Source organism: Gopherus flavomarginatus, unplaced genomic scaffold (genome assembly GCF_025201925.1).
Source record: "Gopherus flavomarginatus isolate rGopFla2 unplaced genomic scaffold, rGopFla2.mat.asm mat_scaffold_730_arrow_ctg1, whole genome shotgun sequence".
Lineage (NCBI taxonomy): Eukaryota > Metazoa > Chordata > Testudines > Testudinidae > Gopherus > Gopherus flavomarginatus.
In genome coordinates, this window is record NW_026115148.1 from 47033 (window position 1) to 57181 (window position 10149).

General features: G+C 39.5%; 1 pseudogene; it reads right to left on the reverse strand.

Moving 5' to 3' along the window:
- Positions 1 to 5108: 5108 nt before the first annotated feature.
- LOC127042624 (olfactory receptor 1009-like) lies at positions 5109 to 6069 on the reverse strand (annotated as a pseudogene).
- Positions 6070 to 10149: the final 4080 nt, after the last annotated feature.

Consider the following 10149-nt stretch of genomic DNA (forward strand, 5'->3'; position numbering starts at 1 on the left):
TAAATAAAAGAAACCTATACAACAAGCTTAGCAGAGATCACCCCGACTGCAACGTGGGCTTTGGTAAGAGCTGTCCTTCAACCCCACTCAGGGATTTTCCTGTGGATTCATGTCCTTCACACCCTCACCTCAGAACAAGAACAATGCCTGACTCTGTGAGTGACTCATTTATCGAGTTTGTCTCTTTGAAGAGACCTTGCACATGTAAACAGCCAGACAATCTCCACCCAAAGTGCAGCTTCAAAAGAAGGGTTTCCAGGTGAGTCATTTGCACAGGGTTGGCCCTAGACCAAATGGCACGCCAGGCGAGAAGCATCTTAATGGTTGCCCCTCCATTTGCTAAATGTTTGACTATCTTATTTTTTATTGCATTTGTATCACATTTCATGACTTTGGTGCACAATTTGCATGCAGGATTTATCCCTGTCATAGAAGAAAATAAATTTGCACACTATGATTTTTAAAACTGTATTTTGTCGCAAACAACAAAACAATACCCTGAGTGCTGCGCCTCCCCGCCCAAGCCCTGGGTCATGTGCCCCTAAATCTGGGCATGCATTTGCATTCCCTTCCTCCCTACAAAATGTCCTAGGACATCCACTTCATTCGTATTGTACCCAATAATCCTTTGAAGTTCCTAATAGCTCCCAGAGATTTCATTATTCATGACTTCCTCTTAAAGAATCTCCATGCAGTCCTACAACAGTACATAAACATTTGTATTTTAATATAACAAAGTCCAAAGATGTTAGACTTAATTCAGTAAGGTTTTTTCCAGGATATTGTCATTTCTGTCACGATGACAATCTTGCAATATAGCGTCTGAACCCCTGGCTGCACTTACTCAATTCAAATCTTCTAGCCTTACTCTCATCTGTATGCGGTTGGGTCTTCAAGTTCTTCCTATCCATTCTAGTCCATCTTGTATATATTTCCTCTGAAACTGAGAAGCTAACTAAATCCTTTACTATGACATCCATCCATCTAATTTTGGGTCTTCCAACATTTCTCTTACCCTGAACTTCTAAATTTAACTCCCTCTTTCCTATATGTTCTCCCGATTTTCTTTTTTCATAGCCAAACCATCTAAAGCTGGATTCCTTCAGTGTTTTTTGTTCTTAATTGGTACCACCTTCACAGTTCCCCTACTTTGTTTTTTTCTGAACATGGGCCATCTTTGTAACGCCAACCACCCATTTAATATTTTCATTTCCACTGTATTCAAGATTTCCTCCTGTTTCTTCCTCAGTGCCCAGAATTCAGAGCCCTGCAAAAAGGCAGATCTAATTACCATCCAGTGCATAGGATGAACACATGAATAATCATATTTCAGTTAAGTGTGACTATTGACCACTACTATTATTCATAATCTGTCTGCAGGATTGGGATCATACACAATCCTGATTGGGCTCAATCCCTCAGAAAGTCTAAAAGAGGAAGTCCTGTTAGCCTCCATTTATATTAGGCTGTAGGGATACAACCATTTAGTCTGAACACTCAAGTGCATGCAACATCATGTCTATAGGGAAGAAGAGATGCACATAAACTTTATAGATGAATGAAAAAGCCCATTCAGGCAAGTTATACTTTCTTTCTTTCCATAGGATTCACATAAGGTGAGGGTGTCTGTTTGGTGAACCACTGTTGGGAGGATGTTCTATGGACAAATAAGACACCAAAATAAACTGTGGAACTCCTTGCACAGGGAGATATAGAGACCAGAAATGTAGGAAGAATCAGTAAGGGATTGCAGAAGAATACCCAGAGCTATCATAATTCTTTATGATAAGATTTTTGGAAGGAATATTAAATATCAAGCTTCAGGGCTTAATCCAAACTCCAACAATTAGAGGCTCTGCTATAGGGGGCAGATTATCCCACATCTATGTACTGTCAGGTTATTGACTCTTCTTCTGAACAGATGGTTCTGGTCACTGCCAGAAAGAGGATTCGAGACTAGATGGCAGGTCTCACTCAACAGGGCAATTCTTATGTTCCCTGATACAGACAATGGCAGTACAAGAGGTGAGCAATTTTCTTCTGCAGCTTCCTTTATCCAAAGATCTCAAAGAACGTCATGCATATCATATGTTCTATTAATTTAGATGGAATATGTGGCCCCAAAGGTATTAACATAACCCCATCACTGTCCAGCAATAAACAGTGTTAAACAAGCTTCAAAATTTGGTATACAGAGAGCTCAGCCTACTTGTTACCATGACAAACACACCATTAAACATCCTTTTTAGCTTTTATTAAAGACACAGAACAGAAGGAGAAACAATTAAAACCTTTGAAAAGGAAAGTGTTAAATAAGACTTTCATTTTAACATCATCCATTATTCCCCCCCGCTTTAGCTGACGCAAGTTTTCTGAAGGAAAAAAAAATCTTGTTTGTCAGACTTTTAGATGGCATTAAAGATGGTAATGACTGTTCTTTTGGAGGAAAGAGAAGAAGTTAGTAGTGCTGGGCGGGAGCTATCAGTGCTGTTCTTGTTTAAATCTGATCTCATTTCCTAGAAGACAAAACAAGAGAAACACACACACACACACACACACAGGAGAGAAAGGAACAGCAAAGATAGAAAATGCAGCTTCAGTCTCTGGGGTTGACTCTCATTTGCAACCTCATGGCTGGAGAAACACAGGCACTGCCCACAGTCTTATAAGCCATTTAGAGACCTGGCAACCTTGTACCAGCATCCAGCTGTTTAGGGAATTCCTTTCAGTGGCCTCTTTCTGGTCACAGGGTCACAGCAGTGCTGCTAAGTATACAGCCTTGTCCTGCTAAGCCATTAGACAGAAGGGAAAAGGGGAGGGGTAGGAAAGAGAAGAAATAAAGTGGTGAAGGAAAAGGAGGCGGGGTGAAGAGGAGGAAGGCAGAGTAAGAGAAAGTCTCACATTTCAGGTGGTATTTGAGATTTAGCTGGAGGCAGTGGTGGTGTCATCTTCCTCCCCCTCCTCTGGACCAGTCTGATCAGGACAGCTCTCAGGATTAGGATGAAGAAGTTCTGGGGCCTCAGGAAATTGTTGAGGTGTCAGCCATGATGGTGACTCTCACTCCAGTAGCCAACTTTTCTACAAAAAGTCTCTGTACTTAAGAACCCTTAAAGGGACTGCTGGGTGCAATAGCCCATTCCCTAATTACTTTGCTCACCAATTAGGACTAGTTTGATACGCTGATTTTGGTTCACCGATTTTTCAGTCTCACATTTTTTTATGAGGCATAATGTTTGTAAATTCTATCAGGAGACCTTTTCCTCTGGACTAATTCAGTCTCTCTTTCTCCCTCCTTTTAGTGACTTTTTTCCACCACCATTTGCTATTGTAGGCTACTGTGACATCTTATGACCTGTCACATACTTTTTAGACTTGAACTCACAATGAGAGTAAATTTATAGGCTGAATTACTACAACAATCTGCAGTCCATCTGTGAGGTTCTTTTCCCCATCTGTGAGAAAGTTATTACCATCAATCATCTGTTAAACACCAACAAAATACTAGTAGGTGTGCTTAAAATGAAATAAAAGAGTTTCTATAACCCAGAGAGCCTTAAATATAATAGACTGAGACACTGGAGAAACCACATTTTTATTATCTATATATAAATATATAATCTGGCCTAGGTCAAACTAGGGGATCACAGTGGTCCCTTCTGGCCTTTTAAGTTGTGAAATCACTTCCCTGTTATGCTTGGCAGTGTACAAATATTAGAAATACAGAAATTTCCATCACACAGGAAGCTCCATATTTTGACATTTCATTTAATCCCAACAGGGGCCAAAAAGATGAAATCTCTTGCAGAATATCTAAACAGATGCAGAAATGTCTAAACATTTCATTTTAAAATTTGACTGTAACAAAACATTTCCTCTTGAAGTGTCCATTTCAATGAAATCTTTCATGTTGAATGAATATTCTTATTTACAATGATCTTGAGATGAGTCAATTTAAGTGAAAATATCAATTCAAAATGCATGTTCTCATTTCAATTGGACATTTTGAAACAAAAAACTTTCATTTCATTTTGAGATCTCAAATTGAAATGGAATCTTCCCCCTTGCAACAAATAAATAAATAAATATTTTTCTTCCAAATTCACATTCAAACAACATTTTCAGATTTTGGTTTCCAAACATGGGAAAAACCAGACAGTGAAAGGGGAGATATAGGCACCTAAGAATGAGATTTTAAAACATGATAGAGGGTTCCTTAGCCAATGGGAAAGGCCAAGCAGAGGGTTGTATTCTAAATCCCGCAGCTGTCACAGGAGTTCAGTTCCTATCTTCTCAGTGGGAGCACACCTCCTTCGCCTTGGGATTCTCAGCTGGGAAGTCTCTAACCCCACCTAAGGTGGCAAGAAACCATGGTGAGAGAGAGGGGAGAGAAGAAGGAGGAATTAGGTGGAGAAAACCCCTCAGCTTTTATCCTAGTAGTTAGGGATGTAACAGACCCTCTTCAAATGCTTGGTAAGGAGAAAGGTTTTAAAAAGGGATCTGCTTCCTCCCATGTGGGTGCCCTAACCACTGCGATATGGGATACCTAATCTATGTCTCAATCTCTCCTAACAGAGCATTAATTCCTTTGTGCATCTTGGCCCAGCTAGGGGATCACACTCATTATTAATTATTGTTGGAGACAGAGATATTAATAGGGAGGAATCCTATAAAATACTACAGATATTAAATAGGGTTTTCAACAAAATACTCTGGAAGAACTACAGAATGCAATAGACAAAGATGTTCTTTTCATAGAACTGGCCAGATCCTCATGTGATATAAATTGGCCATAGCTCCATTGAAGACAGTGGGTCAGATTGAAAGAGATATTGGCCCAAAGAGAGAAAGAGAGCACATGAATGGCTCTAGATCCTGGTGATTCTATCACTCACCCTAGATGGAGACCCAGAATCTCGTTCCCTTGGCTCCAGTGTCTCTTCTACCCAATGGGGATATGGCCTGCTGAGTTTAATGGAGACACACTGATTCAGACCAACTGAGGCTTTGGCCCAAAGTGTCAGATGCCAGTGCCAGATGCCAAACACAAGTTATCCACAGTTCTATGCTCTTTGTTTTGTTTGTTTGTTTGTTTTTAAATAAGATCGACACTACTTGAAAAATTTGTATTTCCCCAACATTTTCCCTATAGCTGTTTTCACATCCTTGTTTTTCAGGCTGTAGATGATGGGGTTTAACATGGGAGTCAAGATGCTGTACTGGATGGAGAACATTTCATCCAGAACCACAGATGAGACTGAGTTGGGTTTGGTGTATTGGAAAAAAGCTGTCAAGTACAACAAACCAACCACAATAAGGTGGGAGCTGCAGGTGGAGAAGGCTTTACGCCTGCCCTCCGCAGAGCGTATCCTCAGGATGGTGGAGATGATATGAATGTAGGAGATCAGGGTGAAGAGAAAGGAGCTTGATCCAAGTATGACAACAGAAGTAAAAAGCATCACTTGATTGGTGAGGGTCTCAGTGCAGGACAGACGTAATAGACTAGGGAGCTCACAACTGAAATGGTTGATTTGATTGGGCCCCATAGAAATGCAGCTTGAGGGCAAAAACAGTGTTAAGCAGGGCATCTATGAAGCCTATCGCCCATGCACCACTCACCAGCTGAAAACAGATCCCTTTGCTCATTGTATCCATGTAATGTAATGGGTCACAGATGGCAGCGTAGCGGTCATAAGCCATTGCTAAGAGAATACAACCTTCTGTAACAGCTAGCAGGAAAATGAAGAACATCGGTATAATGCAGCTATTAACAGAAATGGTTTTGTGCTCTGCTAAGAAATGCACCAACATCTTAGGGACAATGGCTGAGGAATAGGATAAATGAGATATCAACAAAGGATAAATGAGACAGGAAGAAGTACATTGGGTGTGAAGGTGAGGATCAGCCCTTATCACCAGCATGATCACCATATTTGCCAAAAGCGTGATTAGGTAGACAACTAAAAACACCAGGAAGAGGAAAATGTGCATCTGTGGGTCATTGGAAAGTCCCAGGATAATAAATTCAGTCACTTCGGTTTGATTTCCCATGGATCCTTAATCAGGAAAACAGACCTGTCAGACTGGAAAAAATAAAATTAACACACAAGTAAATTGAAATGTCCTGTGGAGATCATCTGATCAGTAGGATGAATGTAAAGAGGCCTACTACATCCTATAAAATGTGTGTTTAAAATAGACAAAAATGGACTAGATGCAGAAAAGGACTTTGGTGCCAAACTACCACTTTAGTCCTCTAAATCCCAGGATCAGTCCCCACTGGTACTCACAGAAACTCCGCTCAATTCTAAAAATATTGTACAGAAACTACAGAATATAGTATCTGTAGTATCTTATTGGATTGATCCCTATTAAAATCTCTAGAATTCCAGAAGAAGAGGAAGAAATCTGTGAGGTCTAGAAATTCTTGGTTTTCTATCCAACATAGTATATAGCCTGTCAACCCAAACCAGTATGGAAAATATGGCATTCATAATAATTATCAATTACTTATACAGTGGGCCTCAGAAGACAGTATCTGGATGACAGCGTCCTCCCCAGCAGAGTGTTTTCTGTGGAGGTGGGCAACCTCATGTATCATGCAACTGTCCAAACAACCAGAGATCATTTGTGACAACAGAGTGAAAAGGATTTGTCTTATAAACCAAGAAGTGATCTGCGGTTGTTTTTTGACAAAACCAGAAGAGAGAGCCTGGAGCAAACAAATGCTCCAACACTGGAAGGAGAGAAACAACAACACCGAGAAAGAAATGACCGAGCATAGACTCACTGCACAACTGAGAGCTTTATTCCAAAGAGGAGAATTTACACAAATGAAGATTGAAAGCCTGAAAACAGAGATTAGTCACGTAGAACTATGTACAAACATTTTGGTGGGAGCAGTGACATAGGATAAACAGAAGCCAGAAATGGAAGTAAATGTGAGGACAAATATGAGTGAAAAAGCACCTGAAGAAAGTACAGAAAATCTGAAGGATTTGTTGATCAAGATCATGCAAAGCCTAAGAGGCACTGAGCATCAGCCCTACCAGCTGTGAAATTTGTATGGCCATCACACACTGGAAGATACAATGAAAGCATTTAATGAAATGGTCAAGGAAACTGGAGAAAAAACAACAAGGATTAGCCAGTACAATTACATAATTTATGCTACAGTTACAATAGCAGCTCTTTGGTTTAGCATAAAGACATCTGAACATATGAACCATTGGAAAACTTCCTATCTTCAAGAACCTCCATGAAAATGAATGTTAAAACAGAAGAGTATGGTTTTTCATTGAGATACCAGCCTACTGGATGAATATGAGAAAAATAATTTGAAGAGAAAAAAAGCAGCAAACAGCCTTGGAAATGAAATATCAGCTGAATAAAGGATGTGAGAGCTATGAAGTAACAACGTAAAAAGAAGCTGATTGCTTAGTGTCATGGACTTGAAAGATTTCAGCACAAAGTTATTAGTATCAAGAGAACAGCCACTTCACCAGAGACTGTAGGAGATTCTTTCATCTGATTGATATTGAAAAAAAGAATAGGCAAAAATAGAGAGCCAATAAATGATGTTGGAGAGTTACACTGTTTCTGGAAGGAAATCTGGTCTGAGACTGTACAACATGAGCAGAGAGCGAACCGGATTAGAAATAAAAGAAAAAGTTTACAAAACACACCACAGAGGAATACACAGAAAGACCAAAGAAAGAAATGAGGTACTAAGATATATGAAAAAATGGAAATCAGCTGGACCAGACTGGATGCATGGATTCTGGCTGAAACACCTTACAATACTCCATAATTGTTTATTTGAACAACTTAATAAATGTTTGAAGAATGGATTTCCAAAATGGATGGTGACAGGGACAACTCTTCTCATTCAGTGGAAAAAAAAGAATGATAGAAGCAGGTTGCAGTGATCCTATGAATTATAGACTGACCACATGTTTACCCACTATATGGACACTTCTAACAATCATTCTGGCAAAGAAGATCTGGATAGGGCTAGCTCACAAATGGAATGCTGGTTCCTGACCAAAAAGGCAGGACAGTAAACCTGAAAGGAACAAAATTCCACCTCTGGCTAAACAGGAGGATCACAGAAGATGCAAAACAAACAAAGAAAAAAGTTAGCGATTGTGAGGGCAGACTACCAGAGAGCATCCAACAGCGTTTCACAATCAAGTATCACTGATACATTGAAAATGTCCAAGGTTCATCCACAGATCATTTCCTTTCTTCAGCAATCTATGTTTAACTGGAGTACTCGACTCAACCAGGAAGGGACTCATTGATGAGGTTCAAATTAAAAGAGAAATCTTTCAAGGGGATTCCTTAACACCAGTGCTGTTTGTTGTAACCATGCTGCCACTGACATGGATGCTTGTTGAGATAACCACAATTTACCATATCAGCAAAGAGCAACAACCAGTTAACAATTTGTTAGTCATCAGCAATCTGAAACTACATGAACAGTCACAAAAAGGAGCTACAGAGATCGATGACGTGTGGAAAAGTTTGGTGAAGATATAAAGCTATGCGTTGGCTTGGCTAACTGTGTGTCAGCATCTCTAAAGATGGCCAGACTGGTACAATCTGATAACATACAAATTAATGAAGGAACTATCCATCATATCTCAGCATGACCCATACAAATATCTTGGAATCAGGGAACTGTCAGAGCTACAAAATAAGAAATCAAAAGAAGAATTGAGGAAAGAATATTACAGATGTACAAGAACTACTCTATGGACAAAACTCAAGTCTAAGAATTTGATCTGACCATTAATATGTGGGGGATGCCGGTAGTACAGAATATTGCTGGAGTGATCAAGTGGAATGAAGAGGAGAAGGAAAAAAATTGACATCCAAAGAAGACAGACAGCTGCTGGTGATGCATAGAGTATTAGATAGCAATCAAGTCATAGACAGGATGTACATCCCATGACATGATGAAGGAAAACCTCTGCTATCTGTGGAGGAAGAAATTGATAATGAAGACTATAATATCAAAATATATAAAGAGTGTCTGTTCACGATAACAAGCAATGACTGAGCTGCATGCAAGCTAAGAAAGAATGAAAGAAAAGAAAAAGCAAACTGCCAAAATAGATTTAATAGATTTACATAGAGATCAATACACGGACAGTGGTGGAAAGAGATCAAACCTACTGGTGATAGAAGATTGACAAACTCATGACTTGTAGAAGGATCCCTCAAAAAAAGAGACAGAGCCTCAGTATGAGTGGACAAGAAAATTCCTTATGGGGCTTAATTATTTAAGAAGTAAAATTGACCGACAACTGTTCCCTGAGCTGCAGAATGTGTTCAAGAAAGGAAGAGATGATGGAGCATGTGTTGAGCAACTGCTAGAGCCTATCTGGGAGAGAATATATGAACAGACACAGTGAGGTTGCCAAGTGTCCAAGTATGCCACAATCTATGTGCTCTAGAGAATGAAGAGGTTAAGATTTATGGGGTCTGGCAATTGTCACAGACCGAATGGTGTGGACAGACATAGTTGTAGAAAAGACAACAATCAAGCCCATGTTAATTGATGTTGCCGTGCCAGCAGACAGAAACATAACAAAAAAACAAACAAAACAAAAAACAAGGAGAGAGAATGAGGATGTATGAAGAATGTTGCCTTGAAGGGAAGCAATTATGGAAAACTAAAACAAAGACAATCCCAGCAGTAATTGAAGCACGTGGTACAATCCCTAGGGATATCAAATTCTAGGACTGCAAGATATCATGGTCAGTGACTTCCAGCAGACAGCTCTCTTAGGCACTGTGAGAATGTGCAGGAAAGTCAAATGACAATGACAATGAATGAATTTGAGTACTAAAATACAAAGGAATTCTGTAAAGGTTTTAACAAAACTCCTGACCACACAAAGCTACAGAGTTCCGTCAGCCAGGATTTATTGGTGACTCATGGGGATACATTTTAGACAGCAGCTTTCTTCTTTTTAAGCTTAAAGATTTAATATGTTGTGAAAGCTATTTCTTTTTTTAAAAAATCCACCTTGTGTAATACTGAGGGACATTAATAATGCTCATAATAAATTAATGTTCCCAGAAAACTCAAGGCACACTGACATGATTTGAAAATAAGGGGTCTAACTGAAAATGAACAGGACT